The sequence below is a fragment of the Meriones unguiculatus genome, chromosome 8 (assembly GCF_030254825.1).
Source record: "Meriones unguiculatus strain TT.TT164.6M chromosome 8, Bangor_MerUng_6.1, whole genome shotgun sequence".
Taxonomy (NCBI): Eukaryota; Metazoa; Chordata; class Mammalia; order Rodentia; family Muridae; genus Meriones; species Meriones unguiculatus.
The window spans coordinates 7,331,368-7,355,872 of NC_083356.1; the positions used below are offsets into that span (position 1 = coordinate 7,331,368).

Below are 24,505 nucleotides of genomic sequence, written 5' to 3' on the forward strand. Positions count from 1 at the left end.
CAAAGCTTTGCCTAGGCAAATGTTTTACTTATTCTTGGATAAATAAATTCCTAGTGGGGTGTGATTTCCAGGTGTTCTCTCTTCTGTTGCTTTGACTGCTGCAGCAAAATACTTGACACGCACAAGGGAGGAAAGGCTCATTTGGGTTTGCTGGTTTCAGTCCTTCATGAGGAGGGAAGAGGGAGAATAAGGGGGGAGAAGGAGTGAGAAAGGGTGTTTAGGATATGGCACTTAAATGCACCTCCCTCCTGTTTGTTCTAGTTGGGGCCCCAGTCCATATACTGTGACTGTAACAGAGTCTTGCCCTTTGGGAAATGCCTTTTCCCATGAACTGTGGCTTCCTTTGTTGTCATAGCCAGCATAGAGGCAAATAACAACAAAACCCAAGAAAATCCTTTTTTTTAATCGTATATATCTATATTGACTCTTATACCTTTGCCTCCATTCTGCCCTTATCCTTTCCAACCCTTAATTCAGATAAGAAAAACACAAGGATATAGGGGAAATGGGGCAGGATACTCTTTAGGCTACTTCCTGATGACTAGAGTTGTCGGGATCCTTGGGGCAAGTCCAGTCTTTGTAGTCAGGATAACTCCAACTTCTTGTCATACTGCAACAACAATAATCAGGAGCAGCAGGGCAAACCAGCAGCCCCAGGTCGGGGTGCAGCAGCAGGGAGAGCAGCAGCCCATCCAGGCCCTCTCAGGCCTCTCCCATTTACACCTTCTCAAGAGTTTCCAGAATTAAACTGTCTGCAGCTGGCACAAATCACACCTCTGCTAGAGCTCAAGACATATTATATATAGTTAACTGCTGTGGCGCTGTGGACGATCTGAGGCAGCCCCATATCCCACACCTGGGACTAAAACAAAAACACAGTCTCATAACTGGGTTTTTAAAGAAATGTTGTTCTTTCACTGGTTTTCTGATGGCAGCTAAAATGTTTCTCTTCTTTTCCAGACCATGGAGTTATTACACCAAACAGTTGTATAATTAGGCAATCTCCCCACTGCAGGGAGGTCCGTAACCTTAATTATCTCTGCAAGGCAAGTGCATAGTCACAGGACCAGGGGGCTCAGAGTACTTGTGGTTGTTCTGGTCTGGATGTTGGTGTCTCCTTAAATTCAGACATTGAAGTCCATGGTGATGGTAGGAGGTATGGTCAGATTGGAGATAAGAACACATCATGTGGGTCCACCTTCAGCAAGGAGATTAGTTAGTTTTGTTTTGTTTTTCTGTGTGAAGACATAGAATTTCCTGTCTGTGAGAACTTTCCTGCCTCTGTAACTGTAACCATTACATTTATGTCATCTGTAAGTTATGCTGCCTCTATGGATTTTTTTATCGTAGCAGCTCAACTGGACTAAATGGACCGACCATCTTTGGGGGGCCAATTTTATGCCTCTTAAGACAATGACATCTTTTATATAAGATGCTTGTTAAAAAAATGAGGATTTATGAAACTTATAAATTTCAGGAGATTATGGGAGAGAATATAGGTAAGACTCAAGGTTATCCAGGAAATATTAGGAATATTGTGATACAGATAGTAGCTAATAATCACCGAATGCTTGCTGTGTGCTTCCTGTACCAAAATGAATTCTTTGACATTTGCACTGATTTCTGGCGGTTGTGTTATGTCACACTTGACAAAATCGGCTCGAGCATGTAAGTTACTGGTTCAAGGTCACACACTAACAAGAGGTGAGCAGAGACTTCACAGTCTCTTCAGCGATTCCAGATCTGCTTTAGAGCCTGAACAGCCTTGAAACTCTTTTCTGCATTTTGGAAGAGGGATTAGAACCATGGATTTTTGCGAATGTGACTTTGAAAAAATATCCTTTAGGGCTGGCTTCTGAAGGAGTAGTGGCTTAAGTTAGTCTTAAGGTAGCCTTCCCGTAGGGTCCTCTTATGGCCATATGCTCAGCTTACCTACCTAAAAACAAGAGAAGTACTTTAATTGGGATGCAATAAGTCTAATTCCCCACTTTCAAAAACTACAGTGTTTAAGGGATGACTCTATTGTCTTTCAGAAAATTTGTGTATTCACTGGGTACATAATAATAACAATTCTTCAAAGACTAGGGAAAATACGTGCAGTGTAGGAAATAAACTAAGTGGCCTAAATTGGATTATGCAGAATCCAAAAGCAATTTTGTTAGTACTGTCCTAAAATAAAAACTCAATGCATAATTATTTTTCTGCAAAAAAATTTAAAACTCAGATGATTAACATAGAAAATGGAGACGTTTAGTCTTTAGACACCTGACCTTTCATAGAGAAAATATGCAAGTACACAGCTTTATTTTGAGCAATCTCCAATTCTTCACACGTTTACCTCATTCCATCTTTCTGCCCTTCTGGTGCCGTTCTGATTCAAATGACCTTTACTTCTCCCCAGTACTCGAAAATAAATCCTGGCCTTCTGCTCTAACTTCCACCACATATTCTGCTCATAGCCATCAGGATGCCTCTTCAAAGTTAATTTTACCGTGACCCTCCTTTTCTCAAAGGATTGCAGCAGTCTCCCTAAGTTCATGTCCTGTGGATGCCTCAAGCCTAGATTTGAAGCTTCCTCTCTGAGCTCTGCCTGGAAACCTCTTCTTTTGACTCTTCAGGCTCCAGCCCTTAAGTCTCCCAGCTGCACTAACTGTTCTTAATTTTATTTCCTGCTATTTACCTCATGCTTTAATAGTTCCAGGTGTACAAGAGCTACTTAAGCAATATTTATTTAATAAAATATTTTCTGAATATCTATATTTGAAATATATTTGATATCAAATAAAAGCCAAGTGCTAGGAATGTGTTACCTCTTTTGGAGTTATTGGTCAGGGAGGTTCCATAAATCCCCAAACATTACAAGTTATTGCCAACTCTCTTGGCTACTATCCAGTAACAGTAAGAGACTGTTGCTGAAAATATCACCCACCTGAGCCAAAGAACATGGAGATTTGGAGCCAGTACTAACTTGGGAGCGTCATTCCTACTGGTAAGCTTTCATAGTTCTAGAAGGTACCATGCCCATTGTCAAAAGTGAGAAGTAATCACCAGTCTTTCCCAGATGCGAAACCTGAGAACCACAGAAAGAACTAGTCTGACAAGACATACTTACAGGTGTAACAATGGCACAAATGACACAGGGCAACCAATAACTTGCTTCTTGGACATAATACCTAACACTGTTACTTAGGCCAAGAACCTAAGGCTAAGTAAGTTGTAGGTCCTAAGTGGGGAACTTACTATTATTATTGTTTTAAGTAGGCATAGTATTACAATTAGTTCTAATGATTGATCATTATATCTTTATATTAGCAAAATTTTAAATTTTGTAACTTCTAAAATAAAAAATTACATCGAATAGAAAAAAGTTACAAACACCGTATGCATTTTCCAAAATATTAGCCAGTTAGCAGTTAGTCAGATTTCTTCCAGGTCTCTATAATAGTATATTTTATATTTTGCTGAAATTAAGACTATTATTCACATAAAATTTGTAGAGAATTTAAAAATATGGTGCTTATATTAGAAGCATTTTACATAATTCATACTTTTTGTTTTGATACTTCCTTTGCTAAATTATAAAGTTTGTGGCTCTGTTTCTTGTTTCCCAGTCATTCATATGATTAATAAGTTTATCATGTAAAATAAGTTATCATTTTATGTAGCTTAGTAAAATCATAATGTGTGTTAATTTATATCTAAAGAGCATGGGGTGATTGACATCATTTAAGGAATCTTATTTTAAAACAGAAATTCAATTAATAGAATCTTAAATAAATCAAGTATTTTTTAAAAAAAATGTACATAGTGGCTGACATAATTTCCCGAAGGAATAATTTTCCAAACCCTGTTTACTGTGTTGACAAGTCAATATTTCAGGTATCAGGCCTATTGAGTTTGTACTAGGACACTTTAAAATTGTTTTATATTCAGTTCAGGCATTACTGAAATAGCAGCATGCTTTTAGTTACCTAGAAAAATGTATGTCATTAAAATACTCTTTATATGCAACCCTGGGAACGTATCCCATGCATAATGTATTCATAAAAAGTTCATTTTATTTACAGCTTGTCACATAATGTATCATAAGGAAGCTCAGTTCTGATACACTTCAGTTGAATTATGTTTTTCTTTTTGACAGAATGGGGAAATATGTTTGCAAAAATGAATAAACACACCTTGAATTGTCTAACTTTTTTTTTGAGAAGGAGGCAGAGAGAAACACATTAACATTATTCTGTTATGAAGACATCTATAGCAAGAGACATTCTGGACATTTAATGGCTATTTGTTTTCTAAATTGGGTGCCTGAAATATTTTAAGTCAAAACTTGATGACAGTGACTTTAGGAATCAGGCAACACTCAGAAAAAATATTTTTCAGAGTTTGCAGTTTTGTGAGGTGGATATGGGAAGGATTGTTGGCTTTTCTGGAACTAGTCTTTTGATGTTTAACTCAAAGGAGCTGAGCCATTAATTTTCATAATTGACTGCTATCGCAAATTTTCTGTTATCACTGTTTGAATAGAGACGTTGCTTATTTTGCGGGCCAGAACATGTCAGTACAGCATTTTAAAATTGGTTTCAAGCAGTATTGGCAAACAGCTAGTCAAATTAATTCATTTTCCTACTCATCTAGTTTCATGAATTTGCAAATCAAGATTGATAGAGATGCTAGAAAGCTAGGAGAAGAAATGAGCCCTATGCCTGCTGCAACCTTGGAGACGAGTACCTGTGTCTAGCTATTACAGTACATCTCTGATGAGTTCTAAATTCCAGTTAACATCTGTGCGGACTGGTCAGCATCTTTCACATTTGGTGACCTGCACTACATCTCCCATCTTGCTATCTGGAACTGCGTGCCAGAGTTTCAGGAGAGAAAACAAATAGGTTACTCACTGGAAATCCTCCGTAATCACGGGAACAAACAAACAAAATACCAAGCCAAGCACAAAGTCAGTACACCAGGGCGGTGTCAGGTGTGACTAGAACCATCGAGCTAGGAGGCAGGAGGGGTTGGTGTTGGGATGCTTACCAGACAAAAACTGCTGGACCGCAGATCAAGACGTTGCCAGTCCTCGGAGAGCAACTTGACGACATTCGTTGGGTAGCTTCATCCCTCCAGTGGCATCTTCACACCCTGCTGACTTTGGCAACTCTCTCAGCACCTTGAGGAAACCGAAGTCACCAGGCACACACATGGGAGTTTCAATTTGACATAATGGCTACACTTGGCAGAAAAGTACAGAGGGAAGTTAGAGAATGATGTTGTCTATAATAATTAAAAACAAAACCCCACGTGGGAAGAGTTTCAGGCTATCCCAAACCCTGTGCTGTCCTTGGGAGTACAGCACACACACAACGCACAGGCACATATAAAGGCAGAACACCCGTACATGTAAAATAATAAAGAATCTACATAGGAAGTACAAAGCACAGTAGGTCCAGGAGAGCAGATACTGCTACACATCTCCTGTTTCACCATTTCTGGCCTGGAGTCTGGGAAGAACTTGACAGATGTCAGATTCTAATAGCAAAAGCTGGGGGCAGCGGTGAGTGACACTACCTGGAGACTCGGAGATTCTTACTGTATCACATGAGGAAAAAAAAAAAAAACAACACAAAACAAAACAGACAATACCAAATAGAATTTCTTTTTATCAATTTCATTCTAATTTTAAGGCACCTTCTGGCATTAAATATTTCGTTTCCAGGCAAGGAGATTAAAGCTTAAAGCTTAAAGCCTTGGACGTGTTAAATGTAGCTGGTTCTCTGCAATCTGCAGCATTTCTTACACGAGCCGTTTACCTCGTATTGGAAAACGTGTGCACAGACTATGCAAATAACCCTTGCTGTTTTATTCTATTCAAGGACATGAGCAGCCAACATAAGGGTCCCGGAATTAATCTCCTGTGGATCCCGTGGTCCCAAGCGTTCTTTATTTTCTTGTTCTGAAGCACTTTTTCTTCTTCAGTGTGTCCTACCTCTTGCGTATATGTGGAACGCCAGGCATCAGTGGAACACAGGGTCTCTCTGTTGACTTCCAACTCGTGATGTCACGCCACCCCAACGTGTTCATAGGGCATCTGTTACCTAAGGTTTTTAGTTAGCAGAGAAAGCTTTACCCCCAGCCTGGCTCCTTCCACCGCCTGCAGAGGGCAGCCTGCAGCAGCCGTCCCTATGACCACCCCCTGGTGGGTCCCTAAGAAGCTCTGCAGTGCCCCTGCGGAACTTCCTCCAGGGTCGGTGGATGTTGCGCCGGGAAGCAAGGTGTTGTGACACCACCCAGAGTCACCTTTGTAGCTTCCCTGTAGGGGCCGGTGGAGCATCCCCATAGCACTGCCTTAGCTTGAGATGACTTCTCAAACCTGCCGAGTGTAGGCTCTGGGATGCTCCGAGGTAGAGTCTGTCACTGAGTTTCAGAAGGAATCAACTACACGTATCCAGATGATGTGGCAGCAAGTCCAACACTTATTTTTGTGTGGTCCTCCAAATGCCCAAAGTGGCTTGTCAAACTTGACTCCCGGAAACAGCTCCGGATATTTTATATTTCCTCAAGGTAAATATTTCAATGAGGGTAGAGAATCTTGGGTTACATGGGTAATATAGTTTCGATTTTCTAGGATGTTTGTGGTTTTTAAAGCATATTTAAGTAACACTGGCAAAATTTAGCCTAAAGGTGAATGCTCAGGTTTTTTTTAGTTTAACATAATGATGATATAAACATTTTTTTTGTTATTTATAGAACCCTTGACTCTATTGTTTTAGTTTAAGTGATGTGCATGTCTAATTATTGGATATAATTATGAAATATATAGGGATTAACTGTGGCTTCAGGGTTTACTATCTTATTAACTCTTGTGCTTAAAGTACACCATTATTGTTAGGAAAAGGTAGCTGATAGTTTTAAAAAAATTGCACTGGTCGCTGGCAAGATTGCATAGTGGGTGAGTGGAACTTGCCTTCAAGCCTGACACACCCAAGTTTGATTCACAGATCTACATGGAAGAAGATGAGAGCTAACTCATACAAGTTACCCTCTGACCTGAACATTCATAACTCCACCCCCACCACATAAAATAAACAAATATAAAAAAATTAAATTGTACTGGATAAGATTTTGCCATATGTTTTCTTTTAAAAATGCCAATTTCAATAAAATAGTAAATGACATCTTAATTAGGCCTATTCTGTTTCAAACCACCCGCTTAAATCTACCGAAAAAAAAAATGGAGGCAAATTTGCTTTTTTTGCGAAATATTCCTGAGGTAACTCAGTACAGTATAAAGTGCTGTTGAGGATATAAGTGGGAATGTGGTCCCTAAGGTCAAAGTTCATGATGAAAAGCAAAGACTAGATGGGAGCACTTCCTGGAGAGACATTCCATCCCAGAGGATGATGCTAAAGCATTGGTCTTTTCCCTAGTGCCAGAGTTCTTTTGTGAGGTGTGTTTTCCACTTTCAGGCGTTCACAAAACTTCTCAACCAGCTTCTTAACAGTAGCTTTTAAATCATACTAGACTTAATGAGACAGGAAACAGTTCACTACACAGAAGAAATTGGATTCCCAGAATGCCATACAAATCTTGGGAAATCACATTCTCAAGCCATCCAGCTAATATTAGCAAAAACAGACAAACAAACAAACAAAAAATGTAAGACCTGGGGTCTCACAAAATAAATAAAATTCTCTTTTGAGATGGGGGGAATGATAATGAAAATAGTTGTATCAACGAGAAACAGTTTTGAAGAGTCAAAGATCATAGTGTCTGCACCATTCCGGGTCTGGAGATGGAATGGGGTCATCCTTTTACCTCCTTATCCAGAAAATCTCTCTGGCTCATGGAGGCCCAGGGGTGGGGCATGAAGAAGGTAGAGTTGGGTGGGACCTTGTTTGGGGTGTGACCATCGGATTGTCCTCACCCTTCAATGCTGAAACGATCTACTACTGTCTGTCAACCCTTCCGTTGCAGCTAAGATTTTAACATCTTTCTCTCCATACACCCCTGGTTCATGTAAATAATCTAGCACCCGATTCTTTTCAGTTTCCTGACCTTTTCAATACCAACTTGTTTTGACCCCCTTCATAATCATAGCTGCTTACTGGTCATGATTTGCTAGTATGGATGGGTGCACCACCCTTAAAATATTGATTTCTAACATGCAGTCAGCAACTGTTATTTTCAGCTCACTGCTTCCAAGACAGTTTTCCACCACATGGGCAGCTGCTGTCTATTGATCTACACATTTTTTAATATCTGCCTCCCCCTCCAGCTCCTGCTTTCGTTTCCTTTGTCAAGCTCAGATGGCATTGGCCGTTTATCTGCAAACACTCCTGGCTTCCTTGCCCGAGTCTCTGCTTGGTTAGTCTCTGATTTGCTTAGACGCACTACGACTGGTGATTGAGGGTGTGTGCACTGCTCCTGCCCTCATGTGGTTCAACTTTTATCAAGTCTTCAGTATCGTATACGTATCTAGCTGCTGTATGCCTCACTTTTCTCATATCTCAGGGGGATGTTGTGGGCTTAAAAGCATTGATAAAATCAAAAGGTTAAGCCAGTGTTTGACTGGCTTAACAATTCAATATGTGTTTCCTGAGCTTGCAGCTGGTGATTTCAGATGAACCTGATAGACAGATCTCTTAATTTTCATGACAGTCTTTCTCAGGGGGATCTCTAACAGTTCAGTGATGGAAGCTCCTGTTTCCTTGTTGACTTCCTCTTACTCTCTCACAGGGATTTCTAAATGATACATTATTTCATTTTCTCAGGTTTTCAACTCCTTCCTGTCCTTCATTTTCAGTGGATGATTTTGCTGCTTACCTCATCGAGACAATGAAAGGAGTCAGAACATCCTTCCTGGCCAAGCAGCTCCTCACCTCTCTCTCTTTCCACAGCGTAGTCCCTGACCCCACTTTAGAACTATCTCTGCACTGCTCACTGGATTCTGTTTCTCCATTTTCTCAAGAACTCTGACGTACATTCTCTTTCTATTTTCACCATCATCCTCTCACTATTCCTCTCTATTGTAACGAGCTATGATATTAATCATCCCAGAAGAAAGACTTTTTTTTTGTCTCTGCCCCCAGTAGCTACCAAATTGTCTGGCATCTATTGCAGCAAGCATCCTGATCCAACAGTCTCTGCTTTCTTCCAATTGCATGCTCACTTGAATTGGATTCTTCTCTGCACCTTTAACGGGTGATTTGGAGCTATTAATTCATAGGTAATATCCTTCTAGAACTCACTTCTTAGCCACCTTGGCCTTGGTGACATGCTGGCAGAGCCCAAAACTAGGAGAAATTATTTTCATAGGCTCCACAAAAGGTGAATAGAGCAGCATTAATAAGCGGAATTTGTGGGAATAAGAAAAGTCATTTAAGATCATTTTATACTGAATCCTATTTAACATGAAATAATTTAATGCAAGCAGTTTTACTTATGATTAAATTCAGTTTCCTGGATGTTTGCTGGGCACCAGCAATGGAAGCAGGGGGAGGTTTAAAGATGATGCAGCATGTACATTGCGATTTGTTCTTGAAATCAAGCTATTATCCTATTTTAATTAATGACATACTGAGAACCACATCAGTGTTAGAGGTGGAACCAGAGTTCTTGGTCATTCCAGGTTTTTAATTAAAGTATTTGCCTCCCAGATTGGAATACAATAAAGAATGAAGTTCAGCTGGATGCAAGTTTAAAGGGTATTCAAGTGGGAAATTGCTTTAAAAAAAAGTGATAGAATAAACCACTGAACACAACTTCCCTCTGCATTTTCAGCTTAATTATCCCAGAGCTTCTGAAGAGCCTGCTGCTGTCCTGTCCAGCATGTCTTGGCCCTTTCTAGACAGTTATACTAGAATTCTTGTCTTGGCACAATTAGATTTTTCCTCTTTGAAAGTGAATTTTGTTGAAGAATAAAGTAGAATATAAGGGGATGATTGCGATTTGTTAACAAAAATCCAAAGCTGGTGGTTTAAGCAAATGTTTGATTAAAAATATTATTATAATAAAATGATTGTAAACCATTTTAGCAGTTTTCTGTTATACAACACTAAGATTTGAACATAATTTGTCAATTTAAATGTGTGTTTGAGGAGTCCTCTGAAAGTTGGAAGACGGGGCAGTCAGTTTACATAAAAATATTTCAAAATTAGTGGTGAGAGATTGGCAACGACTTATAACTGCTAATTATATTTTTAAAGATATTTTATCTATTGAAATGACTGGATGAGATCATTTTACTCTATCACAGCAAGAAACTGAATTTCAAGACTGATTGATAGGGTATTTTTAATTGAAATTAGAAGCATATTCAGAAGAAGCTTTTACTTCTAAAGGGAACTAATGAAATACTAGTTACTACACGTGACTCTCTTGAGCCACTACCTTGTTTAATCACAGCAATAGTTAAGAAGGAGATTGCAAAATGGACCTCATGCTTCGTGCTTTGTGTTCCATGGATACGACTCTGAGTGGCATTTTCAATCAGAGAGCTTTGCAGTAGTGCATTGTGAACTGACTTTTTCCTTTCAGCAATGTGTTTAGCATGTGATGCCTAAAGCCTTGACCTTCTGAGAGCTAAAAGCATTAAGCTTTATTCTCTTACAATGTGTATTTCTTTTTCACAAACAAATTTATAAAATTGTTGGTCTTTGCCTAAGAGAGCGGAGCTGCCCGGGAGTAGATGTTTGGTCTGTGCGCACAGAAAGATCACACCGACAATCTTCCTGTTCCACCATCTGAGCCCCAGCAGATGTTGCCACCTTGAGCTTTCTGCTTTTCTTTAGAAATCATTACATTTATTTGTTGGCTAAAACTTGGTGAACAATTTTTGCTTCTTTGTGTAGTCAAGCATGTTAATGTTGGGGCCAGTCTCTTAACATGGCCAAAGATACCCCATAAAAACCAAAACTACAAGCCTGAGGCAGAAACCTCAGCTGTTGAAGTGTTTGTGGTCCAAGCTAGGACCTGAGTTTAATTCCTAGTACCCATGTTCAGAAGCCAGAAATGACACCAGCATTTGTGATCCCAGTGTGGGGGAGGCAGAGATCAGCAGATTCTTGGATGCCAAGCCAGCCTAAGATCCTAGGCTCAAAACAGCAAGAAACCAAACAAACCAAACTTACCCACCCCCCACACAAAAACATAGTGGAGGACTCCTGGGGATTGACACAAAAGATTGGCCTCTCCCACAGGCAAGCACCCATACATACCTCCTTTCCTGCACTTGTGATAGGATCCCCACATGCATACACACTCACACATACCTTCTCCTTCCTGCACCTCTCATAGAATCTCCACATGCACACACACACACACACATACCTCCTTCAGCACCTCACACACATTTCCTTTCATGGTTGCTGCTTGAATCTGCTGTAATCAGATATTTATTCTTCATGCCTGGGTGTTTGGGGGAGCTAGGAGCCAAGAGGATCACACTGAGAGTCAGGGTATCTTTCTGCAAATCAGTCAGAGACCAACTCCAACATGGACCCAAGGTGGGGATGAGAGGCTAGCGACGAATGTAAAGCAGGCACACTAACACACACTTCTTGATGGATGAAGTAAGCTTTAACGAGCAAGCTCCAACAATTTCACAGTACACATACATACATTCATGCACATACATACATACATACATACACACACATATTTGGTGGATGGAGAAAAGCTCCAACAACTTTATTTTCTCTCTCACAGTTTATACAGCCTAGCAGTTTCTTCCAAGCAGTACAAAAATCACAATGTGGCTACGTTCTATTTTTCTTTATTTGAACTATTACAATGAATATACATAAGAAAAATGTTTTCTTTAATACCCTCACATGCTCAAATGTTTTATGTGTTATGAAAAACAAATTATTCTCAAGAACCCACATACATTCATAAGTGAGCAACTTGTTATAGATTAATGAAGTGTAAGCAAGCAAGGCAATTTTATCATCCAGCTTCTCTTAATGGGAGGCTGCAATTTGCGGTTACAACTAAAGAATAAATTATTTTATTATTTATCTTAAAAAGCACTCTTCTAGAAATCTTAAAAGAATCACAAATCTAAACTTTTATATATAAACTATCAGTCATTTCTACTTTAAATCCTCAGGGTACATATATGTTTATAGAAAATTTTTTTAAATTAAATTCTATCAAGAAGCTGAGGGCAAAAATGGGTCCAAGAAATTAATCATCACCTTCATCACCAGCTCAGCTTTAGCAAGAAAGGTACATCAGCTAGTAGTAGGTGGGCGGCCACTGTTCTTGTTCCCCGACCTCAAGACATCTCTAGCTCAACTATTGAGAGTGTCTTTCTGAACTTCAAATTGTTCCCTAAGATTTTCTACATCAAAGCCACTACCAAAAACATCTTAGCCTATCTTTCCTAACAACCTAACATCTCTCAATCCTTTCTGAGGGAGGTGGGTGAATCATTAATCTGCCCCAGCCGCAATGCTTGGAAAAGATCAATCGCTGTTATTGTGCCACTGATGCTGCCCACTGAGGGGCTGGAAGCCCCCTTAGAGTTTTTACACAGCTCGTAGGTTATGAGGGATATGGTGACAGTGAAGACAGCCAGCAGAACAATGCCCCAGAACCGCAGATAGTCCTCAGGTCACAACGTCCTTGGGGCTCTGCCCCTCAGAGACACACCCGTCATGGCAGTGCTGGCTGGTGGGCTGCATCCCATGAGTTCTAAAGCTATCTGTTGTTCCTCTTGCATCGTCCTCCACAGAAATCATTACCTTTTCCAGCTTTATTTTAGGAAAGTGGAAGGGGGATAAGGCTTTTGTTAGACAAACTTCCAAAAGTCTTCACCCCTACAAAATTGTAAATGGGGAAAAAGAGAGAAACAACTTTTATCTGTTTGGTCAAGAGTTGAAATGATAAGGTTCAGAATTGACGCCCCTCCCCAAACAGGAGCTTGAGAAATCGGGGTTGTGAATGAACCCAGCACAGTTGCTTGGTGCTGGAGACTTCAGGACAACCCTTAGAGGGTTTTCTTAAGTGTTTACCAATTTGGCACAACTACTACCTGTAAATGCATCTAATTCCGCCCAGCAAATTCATTGAATGCATGCTTTCCTGTGATTGGTGATGGAGCGAGACAGCCTTTCTTTTCCAAGAGCTGATTAGCCTCTAGAAGTAGACAACCAGCTATTAATAATGATTCAGAAAGTTGACGACACAACGGATCTGAGTAAAGAATCTCAGGGCATTAGTGAAATGCACCAGTGTGTCTGTGAGGGTGTTTGCAGAGAGGGCTAGCGAGGGAGGCAGGTGCCCCACAGATGCGGGTCACACCATCCCAAGGCTTGGCGTGGTCTAGCCCCGAATAAGTAGAGAGAAGGGAGGAAGCCTTTTTATCTGCTTCCGAGGCGGTAGAGCCTTTCAGCACTGCCACCTTACAGCTGTGCCTCCCACCATGCCGTCCCTGGCATGATGGATTGTACCCCCAAACCATAAGCCAGAACACCCCCCTTTTCCCTTAGATTACTGTTTCCAGGTATTTGATCACAGCAGTGAAGAAAGTAACTATTACAAGCTGCACGTTAGGATGTAGACGAAGTGCCTTGGAGCACAGCGGGAGAGGGGGTTTAGTTCTGCAGATGGGTGGGTGTTGATACAGTTCTCTTCCCCATGGGCACTATGGGATCCACAGTAGTTCAGAAAAGGTGTGTTGGGGGGTAAGGTTCACGCAGGATTGCACATTTGTGTCAGCCCACTGACTCAAGGAAATGAGTGGAAAATATTCATTCCTTTCACCTTCATTTAAGAGTCTTTGAAATATAGCAGGAGTTCTCAGAACCATGAGCCCTCACCCTGGTCTACGCCCCATCTGGCCCTTCTGAGCTTTCTTCTGCCTTGAAAGAGTCTGTGACCTGTGACCGTAGTTCTTAGGTGTCCCGATAAGGGACCATATGATGCATGGAGGGCATATATAAACCTTTTTTTCTCCCTCTTGAGGCTACCAAGTAGCTCACAGTGGTGTTTCAATTAATTGGGTGGAAGAAAGAAATGTACAGTCCCTCCTCCAGATCTTGCTTCTTTTCATACATTGTTAGCTCCTTCCATTCTTTATGATGGTGGATATGAAAAAACGTATTTCCACAGTAAATTTCTAGAAACTCTGCCTTAGCCACACCTCGTGTTTTCTTTCTTTTAAAGAGGGAATGGAAAAGACGAGACCTTGACATTTATTCTTGTCCCAGCCTCTATCCTCTCTTCAGGTTGGTTCTCTGTTTCCTGGGAAACCACTAATAAAGACAGTCACCTTGTCTTTTTCTGATTCTGTAAATAGACAAATCACCTAGATTCTAGATTACATAGGATAATGGAGATGTTTACTGCTGGACACATTTTCCAGAGTACAGATTTTTGAAATAATCAATCATTAAATGAAGCAGGAATTGACCATGAAATTCAATCCAGTTTCTTTTCTAATGGGATCAAAGTGTCCCTTGATGTTTTTGTCCACAAGATGGCGCTGAAGTCCTTCTGATTATTTGGACGGTACTAGCCCACAGTGGTGGTGAACTTTTTTTTTTTTTTTTTTTTTTTTCAATGCAGTTTATTCAGGAACATTGAACAATCCTCGGACCCCGGGGAAAGCCAGCCCACAGCTTAAATAGCCTCTGGGTAGCCAACCCAGGCGTGCCACGGGGGCAATGCAGATAGGTCCACATACATGGAAGCAAGCCAGATCCTCGGCCTTAGCCAAATGTGGAGTTGTTCGTGACAGAGAGCACTCACCATCGGGAAGGTGGAAGGCGGAAACCAGCTCCATCTTTAAGGTGGTGAACTTTTAAGAGTCCCCTTTCTTCTTTCTTATGTATCAGTGCCATATAAGAAAAAGCATACAGCTTCTACTACACAATAGGCCACATTCATCACATAATTTTGGAGATGCCCATAATTATATCCATATAACATGAATTGGTACATCAAAGATTCCCAAGCAGGCTTCTTGCTTGGTGTTTTTACTTAAATAATTGTTTATTGAGAAAAGTAAAGATAGCTAAACACACTGTTCAGAAATCACTTTAAAGAGAATCATGAATAGCATAATGACAGTTTTTAGTCTCACTTGTAGTTCGAATAGTCCTGAGTCACTGGACATTTGTAGAAGTCTAAATGGTAGGTAGTTAATTGTGATAATTTCTGTGGGTGACAGCATTTCTTTTGAAAAATGTCACTCTGTAGACGAGGCTGGCCATGAGATTACAGAGCTCCGCTGTCTCTGCTTCCCAGGTGCTGGGATTAAAGGTGTGCGGCACCTTGGCTCTCCCCCATCTCTCCACAATACCGCATCAAGGCTAGTGTTAGCTGTCTTTGCAGTTTATCAGCAGTCTTCAGAACCGTTACACGCCCAAGAGAATTCTTCCAGCAAATTCCAAATGAAATCTCATTTGAATTAGTGTCCTTCGAATTTTTATGTTCTACCCAGGAGAAGAAAATCTCCCCATTTCATTGTAACTCACCAAACCTGAAAATAAAACAAAAGATTGCTTGGAAGTATGTTCGGAAGACATGATGTAAAATATTTGCAAGTACGTTGTTTTGGAGATTCTCATTGACCATGTTGGATCCATTTAGTGGAATTTATAAATTGACCCCAAATAGTATAGATTTAATTGGTATCAGAATATGACCTCCTTATGAGACATTTATTAAATAAAAAAGTCTAAGTTCCAACTCAGAATAAATCAACTGACATGTGAAATTGTTAATTATGTCTAATTAGTATGTTTGTGATACATTTACATTCATAAACTCATGCAAGTTGTCAGTGTCTGAGACAGCAGTTTGTGTGTATGGGCTGCACATTTGTAGGAGTGACTTTCTTAATGTGCTAATTGGGAAACTTGTGCAAAAGAGAGGCTGAGTCGTGGTTTACTTTTCTCCCTTTCGCTGCCTGGCTCTCATGGGGGTGAGTGGGAGAAGGTCACACTGAAGAGTCTTAGTGTGCGTTAGTCGGTGAGTCCATGCTTTTAGTTACAGTTGAAATGGTAAATCCATTCACACTCATATTACGGCTATTACTAGTTTTATATTTGAAGGCATGCTGTGTTGCTGCTTTGTCAAGCATTTGTTTCATTAATTCATGCAGTAATGGTATGGAGTGGCTGAGTTATTTGGCTTTCACAAATTAGGACACTGAGACTTCATGAAACTCAGATAATTTACTGAAAGCCGGGAAGCTGGTGAGCAGGACCCGGGATCTTGAGGCCAGCGCCTGAGATTCTGGAGCTCTATATTGCTCATGTAACGACTGTGCCAGGTAGTGTTTTGTGAACCTTAGGATGAATTATGTTGGAATGTGTAAGCAGGACCTTGGCTTCCCAAGTGTCTGCTTAGGGCACAGCAAGGATTTTTGCAAAGGGGATTTGTCAAGTTACCACGATTCAGGCCGCAAGCCAAAGCATTTCATGGAGGTTGCAGAATCTATAGGAAGAGATGAGGCATTCGGAAGAGCGGGGCAGGGCAGCCTTGTTTGTTTCTCCCTTCTCTTTCTTATCCTTTAGTTTCACTTAAGTAATTTAAAAATACTTAAATCCTATGAAATTTATTATCTGACCACTGACATTGTCAAAGTTGAAATGTTTCTGTTTTAAAATACTTACACAATGAAATTTTTTTTCTTTAAATATGCTCAATAAGCTAAAAATTGTAATGGAAGAGATTTTTGTGTTAGCTGGGAAGCTTTTCCACATACTCTGTTGTAAGTACCTAAAATTTATCGAAGGGATCATAGCTGAGCATAGTTTTAAAGAGTGGCTAGCTGTCCCATTGGGATGGACTCTGGCCAAGTAAAGTATTCAGGAAAAAATTCATTTCTTAAGGTTTATCCTAACACTGAATGTCACTCCAGCCTGAGAGTTCTTGACCTCATGATAAGGCTCAGAAGTCAGCTCAGGCTGTGACAGACTGCGCGAAGTGGCGCATCGGTGCAGGTGGAGCAGTGCAGGCTTGGGGAAGACAGCCTCGCGATTGGCTCAACCATTCCTGCAGTCATTTGGTTATAAATCTGTCCAACCTCCCTCTGACTGTTACATAGTAATTATGGCAAATTCAATTCCGTATTGATTTATACCTCTTTTACAGATAGCACATGAAGCATTGAAAGCCTTGGGCTGTACACAAATTCAATAATCTATGTGTTTGCTCAAGCTTGTAATTATATATTATGGCACCACAGATTCAACCATTTTGAGCTATAGTCTTTTTGTTTGTTTTGTTTTGTTTTGATCAGTTTGTTTTGGTGGGTGGTAATCTGTCAGTTGATAGGGGATGGGGTTGGGCTACTCAGGTGACTGAATTGTTTTACTTGTTTTGTTTAAAGGACTTAGTGTTTGATTTAGATATAATCACATTTTCAGTAAACAAAGCGTGATGTCATACCCTACAGCCCTCTAGGAAACGGTAATGAAAACTTTCGTGATTGTAGTCCGTGCAGATGTATTAGGTACTTGGTGGGAAGCAAATATCCTAAGTTGGTACTTTAAATATTGATTTTTCTAGAAGCAGAGCAAAACCAGAAATTGTCTTGGGGAAAATAACTATTGTCTCTGCTCCTTAGTTTCCTCCTGTGTAAGGCAATTTGTAGTTGATGGGTTCTAAATTTAATAGTAATAACAAAGTTTTATAATTTAAGGATTTGGATTACCTCCTGATCTTGAGAATTTTAAGAGTTCCAGTCTTGAGTTTTGTTTTTAGTCATGTGTAACAAATAGACAATGAATATGGTTAAGCAAATAAAAATTAATAGAATATCATAGCAATGTCAAACATGCCATCAAGTATAGAGTATTTTCTAGGCACTGGTGTATACAGCCTGTGGACTGGGAAGTACAGTGGATGCAGGACAGCAGTTCGTGCAGCTCACAAACATTGTGGGGGTGTACGGAATAAACTTAGGAGGATCACAATAAATATAGGTCATAGCAAGGGCCTTGCAGGATAATAAGACAGTGTGTACAGAGGAGGCTGTTCTTCCATGTGAAGATCAAAGGTCACGGTAGTCCAGGCACTGGAAAAAAGAAATGAAAGCAAAGATCTTGATGTTGCACAGAGGTCATCATTTTCGGGAGGCTCAGTGACGGGTGGCTAGTGGGTAAAGAAGCAGTTCAAAGCAAAGCAGCAGATGCGGAATGCTGCTCTGAAGGGTGTGGAGTCTTCTGTTTGTATTTTTAAAATATTTATTTGTTTTATTTTATGTGCATGAGTGTTTTGCCTATGTGTGTGTGTGTGTGTGTGTGTGTAAATACACCATGTGTGCAGTGCCTTCAGCAACCAAGAGAGGGCATCAGATCCCCTCACAACAGAAATGGCTGTGTGTTACCACATGGGTGCTGGGACCCAAACCAGGGGCCTCTGAAAGAGCAGCAGGTGCTCTAAGCCATTGAGCCACATCTCTATGCCATTACCACCCCAATTTGGCATTTTATTTGCAATAAGAACTGAGAGAAAGTCTTAGCTATAAATGTAATTGTCATGTTATATAAATGTATATCTTTAGATCATGGATCCTGGGGCACAACTTAGCAGAAAAATTCCTTTCCCTCTTTTGTGTGCACAGTGATATTATTTGGAAGTCATTTCTGAAAGTACTTCATTAAAGCAGAAATATCTGTTCTTATTCACAAATTAAAGACAGCAATTTCCCCAAAGTGCATTTTGAGAAACAAGAAGCAAATATGGTAAACTCCAAGAGGAGACAAAAATATATTCATAACCTACTTTTAGAAAATTCCTATCTATAAATTCTTTTTTTATTCCGTCAATTTTCTGGAACTGTTGGAGCCAAATCTCTACTTTGTGATAAGGAATTATGTGTCTCTGATTTTCCCTCAAGGTTTGTGATATTATGAGCTAAGGAGAATGCAGAGAAACTCATTCAAGAAATAGTTAACATTAGTATAAGATAAATGACTCTCCTAAATACGGCCTCCTAGGGTAACAAAGGGAAAGGTTGCTCTGAATTGAAACGCGTGCATGTGAGACCTGGGATGTCTTACAAGGAAAGGGTTGGCATGGACACTCTCTGTCTGGGATCTCCGTGAGGAGACAGGGCCTTTGCCTTCTGCTTTTGATCCTTGCTAGCTCCCTTTGAAAGACACCTGGGTGGTGATTCTCATCTACTGTTAAAGTGAACTAGCTTACAGTGGGTAAGGTTTGTGTTATGATGATAAACAATTTCTAACTTGATACAATATTCACTCCAAAGTATGAAAAGATGAATCGTTACATTTCAATGGTGCACACTGGCTTGAACTAAAGAAAACGATAACAGTTGTATAATTAGCCATATTACAATGTGTTGGGGGCAAGAATATTTTTGAACTTGTTTCCCCATGTTTGCCAAAAATATAATCCAAGTGACATTTTAAAACACCTGGTCTCCAAATTTCTACAGTCTTATATGATTAACATACTATTATGTTTATAAGTAATAATGAAAATACACGAGAGTTTTTATGTTATGATTTATAATCAGTTGTTAAATCTGAAATGATAGATGGCACAATTGAAGTATTTTAGGCATCAAGACTCTAAAGATGGGTTATAAATAAATTTTTGTTTTGTGTAGAATAATAAAGGGGCTTAAAATTTGTAGTTCTCCCTGAATCAAGTAGATTTTAGACTTCATAAACAGTCCCCAGTGTCAGCCGTTTCAGAAACAGTTTCTGGAAAGAAATTGGTGTTGTTGTCTCTTGCATGTGTTTTCACACTCTCGTGACCTGATGTTAGCTCTGTGAATTAGTCATGCTATTAAGTCATTGCCGATTCTTGCCTATCTTTCAGTCCCAACCGTCTCAATTTTCCAAACACATAGCAGAAAGAAAAAAAAAAAAAAAGAGAGATTCCGAGTTGAGAAGGCAATGGAATTTTTATCTTGTGACAGTAACTTTTCTTGGGTTTGTTTGTGAATATGTACAGGAAGCTTAGATGCTATGAGGCAAATTGACTTGTTCTGTGAGGAGTGTTTATTCAGAACTTGAAACTGACAAGCAGGAAAAAAAAACTCGCTAAATGATTCAACTATTGTAAGTTTATCATTGACAGACACATGCAAAACCACTTAACAATTTTCATCCTCATTAGATTTAGGTTCTCCAAAGATTCAGAAGATGTGGCTTTCAACATGTGTTTGGTTAAACAAGCGACAGAGAAAATGAAGTCCAAGAAATAAAGTTAAGGATGTATCATGGCACACAGTTCAAGGTCTTTTCTTTTCCGGTATCTTATTTCTTGTTTTCCTTGGTCAGTGCTGGAGATGTCAGTCACCACCCATAGAACTGTGGTCTCTCAGATTCATGTCCTAGCCTCTACCAAGACCCATGTTTGCCCATGACCTGCTTCTCAGCACTAGGAAGTGGTTGGTGTTTTGTTGGTACCTCAACTGAACATGGTCAACATGAGCTCTTAACCTTTCTCCCACTTGATTATATTCTAATTCCTCAGGGAGAAAAAGGCCACTTGACAGCATGAACTGGAAATCTTGTCCTCATCTTTTACTTTTCTGCATGTGTTTCATGTTTCATGAATTTGCCCCGCCCCCTTACATAGCCCATGTCCTGCTCAGGCTATGCTCTGAGCCATCCTCCTCTCTTTCCCAGTCTTTTGTAACAATCTTGATTTGTCCCTGCATATTTACGTTGGCCTGCCAACTATGTATGTCAATATATAGCAGGTTCCATAGACAAGAAATTTAAGGCAGGTATGAGTGTTCACTTTCCTTGTGAAAACTCTGCAGAGCCTTCACATTCTTTAACTGAAGATATATGAGATGGTCTGCAGCTTGTGTTGTGATTTGGTCCCTTGAGATCTGGCCCTGTTTTCTTGCCAGAGTCCTCTTGATTACCTCCTGTCACTCCTTGGGCCTCAGACACCTGCGCTGTGGATTTCTGACTTGTGCCACAGGCCCATTATATTGCTATTTTTTAAAATAAAATATTCCTCTATGTCTATCTTTAAGTGAACTCTTACTACCCCTGGGGATCAGTTAACTCCCATTCATTACTCTACAGAGTCATCATTCACCATTTTGACCTTTTAGTAAAGGTCATATTGCTTTAATAAATGCTCGTCATTCTATAGCACATTCCTTTTAGCCATTCATCCATTCCTCCAAGAAGCATGGTTGCAAAGTCTACATGTCATGTGTTCTTCTAAAGGCTGGGCCTGGAACAAGAGTTCCAGGATGGGTTAATTTCAAATAGCAATATGAGGAAAATAAACTGTTGTGCTAGGGAATGGTTCGGGAGATACTTGGGTTAGTATATTGGCTGCTGCAGCCGAGTGGCTAGCGTGTGGCTGCTTTGTTCTGCAGCACTTAGCTTCTCTATAAGACATAGCTCCCGAGCAGGTCACTGTGCTTGCTCACACAGTGTCTCCGCACTTGGTCAGTGCTCAGAACTTAGCACATTCAATAAGCATTGCTGTATGAACGACTCCAGCTACTGACTTAGTTTCCAGAAGTGAATGCAACCAAGCACAATGCATCAGATGGATTAAAACAATGGAAATACTCTGTCATAGTTCTGCAGACCTAAAGACAGAAAGGGAGGTGTCAGCAAAGCCATTCTCTCTCTGGAATCTCTGGCAAGAGACAACTTCTTTTCCTTCTACTTTCTGGTGTTTGTCTGCAGTTAGGGTGTAACTGCATGACTCCACATTGCCTTCACTATTGTAATGCCTTCTTCCTTGTGTTTTGGTCATCTCCTTGTCCAAATATCTCTTTTCTTACAAGAACATGAATCACTGATTAGAACCCATTCTTAACTTCTATGCCCTCATCTTAACTTGCTCGTATTCAAATAACATTACATTGACAGGAATAGGGTAGAGGATATAAGGTTAGAATCCAACCTATTTTTTGAGAGATACAATTAAAAACAACCTATTACATCTGCTTTTCTCATTAAAGGGACATATAAAAAGTTATAGTAAAAATGTTTGTATTTGTGTATTTTTAAAAATAAATATTTACTTGGAGAGAGACATGGGTGGAGAAGGGGAAAGGAGGGTGAGATTGAGAGGGCATGAGGGAGGTACAGGTGGGATACAAAGCGAATAAACTGTAATTAATAAAAATTTTTGAAAATTAAAAAAATAGTAAATATTTTAGAGTAATGTTTTTAGGGTACAAAACTTTTAAAAGATGCTAATTATCATTTTACTTTGTATAAACATGACAAATAGTTTAGACTATTTGGCTAAGTCTTAATTGAACAATATCCATGACACTCTATAAAATCAGGACTCTGGCTTGAACTGGATTCGTGCCAAGCTCACTAGTTCCTTAGCGGACAAGAGCTCACTTCCTTATATATTAAAAATAAATGAATGTGGAAGGGTATTCATGACATTCACATAAAAAACTCACCCTGACATTTTGCAAAGGCTGTGTGTCGGATGCTGACGTGTCTTGTTATAAAATGATAGTTTTAGAGCAAGTTGTTCTTCTGACCAAGGAGAATGAGCAAACAGAAGGGAACAAGTAAGTCACAGTATCATCCAGTGATAAGTGAATCTGCTAAGCATCAAAAAGGTGAAAGTACTCCAAAAAGGTAGAGAAGTCCTTTCATGTATGGTGAGGGCCACTTAGGTTGTCTATTCAGAGAACGGACATTTTCCACCAAATGCTATTGTGTGTCCTTTCAATTTCATTTGCCTTTTTAAAAGTTTCCTTGAATTATATTCATGCTATACTTTTTCTATGCTTACCTGTGAGGACTTTGCATATATCAAACCCATTTCAGAGATACCCAGTGCTACTACAGAATGTAGGCACCAAGTCACAGAGAAGTTGAAGAGGCTGTAAGCTAGAGTTATGATTCATGGCTATCTGTCTGTGTTTGCACTCTCATTCGCTGCGATGTGTTGGATCTGAAGTATTTTCCCCAAAGGCTCAGGTGTTAAAGGCTTGATGGCCAGCTACGAGGGCTTTTGGGAGACAAGACTAGAGAAGTCTCTGAACTTGTTGGAGCTACTGTGCAATTATTTCACAGTGCTGGAGTTCAGAAACCTGAGACCTGTTGGTTGTCAGATGGATTTCCAAGGGCTGTGTAGAAGATTGTGTTCTGTGGGTCTTGTCTCCCAGATGTCATCCAATCCCTGCTGTCATGCCCACATAGCATACTCTCCATGCTTGTCTTCCTGTGGCTATTTTCTCCTTTTTATAAGGCTATGCCCTATTTTGAACTACGGTTCACCCTAAAGACTTTGTCTTAATCTTCCAAGGCTGCATTTTCATTTATACCAGGGACTAGCATTCTAACACTTTTTTGGGGGGTAGAGGTGCTTTATTTCATTCATAGCAATAAAGCTTCACGCAATATAAAATTATTGGGCATCTACATGGCTTTTCATTATACAGTATCATGCTAAAAGAAAGACTAACAGTTTGCTATTGTTGCAAATTTACTGTATGCTGAGCACTGTTTATGTTCTTTATAGCTCAAATTTCAATAAGATCCTCAGGGAATAGGTACCACAAGTTTTGTATTGTTGTTGTAGAACCACTGGGGATTTGGCAATTCATAATTATTAAGAGAGAGGCATGTGTTTCATTTAAGATACCTTTTGGAAAATTGTATGTTCTTTGTCAGTGAACATGGATTGTCAGGCATGAACTTCAGGGTAAATGCTTAGTTGAGCTACAGAACTTTGAAAAATCCCCTTGACCTTGAGTTTATAAATTTTTAGAGCTAGGGTACGATAAATGTTAAATTAGGCTTTTTTATGGTTTTATCTCAGGGGCTCAAGCTTTTTTACACTTCACTTTTAAAAAACAATATAGTCTGAAGGGCAGAGGCTTTCAAAGGCCCTCTGTGGTAGGTTCCTAGGTTGTTTCCTGTTTTCTTCTTCTTCTGATGTCCATCCTCTTTGCCTTTCCGGATGGGGATTGGACATTTTTGTTAGGGTCCTCTCTCTTGCTTAGTTTCTTTAGATGCACAGGTTTTAGTGGGTTTGTCCTATGTTGTATGTCTATATGAGTGAGTATATACCATGTGTGTCTTTTTGCTTCTGGGACAACTCACTCAGGGTGATCCTTTCCAGATCCCACCATTTACCTGCAAATTTCATGATTTCCTTATTTTTCATTGCTGAGTAATATTCCATTGTGTAGATGTACCACAATTTCTGCATCCATTCTTCAGTTGAGGGGCATCTGGGTTGTTTCCAGCTTCTGGCTATTACAAATAAAGCTGCTACAAACATGGTTGAGCAAATGTCCTTTTTGTGTACTTGAACCTGTTTTGGATATATGCCCAGTAGTGGTATGGCTGGATCTTGAGGAAGCACTATTCCTAGTTGTCTGAGAAAGCGCCAGATTGATTTCCAGAGTGGTTGTACAAGTTTACATTCCCACCAGCAGTGGAGAAGGGTTCCCCTTTCTCCACAACCTCTCCAGCATGTGTTGTCACTTGAGTTTTTGATCTTGGCCATTCTCATGGGTGTAAGGTGAAATCTCAGGGTTGTTTTGATTTGCATTTCCCTA

General features: G+C 39.9%; 1 long non-coding RNA gene across 1 annotated transcript; it reads right to left on the bottom strand.

Moving 5' to 3' along the window:
- Window positions 1–555: 555 nt before the first annotated feature.
- LOC132655989 (uncharacterized) lies at window positions 556–6,118 on the bottom strand. Its single transcript, XR_009593943.1, has 4 exons — window positions 5,984–6,118; window positions 5,035–5,224; window positions 2,930–3,070; window positions 556–1,936 (listed from the first exon to the last, which is right to left on the bottom strand). It is a non-coding gene; the product is annotated as an uncharacterized LOC132655989 (long non-coding RNA).
- Window positions 6,119–24,505: the final 18,387 nt, after the last annotated feature.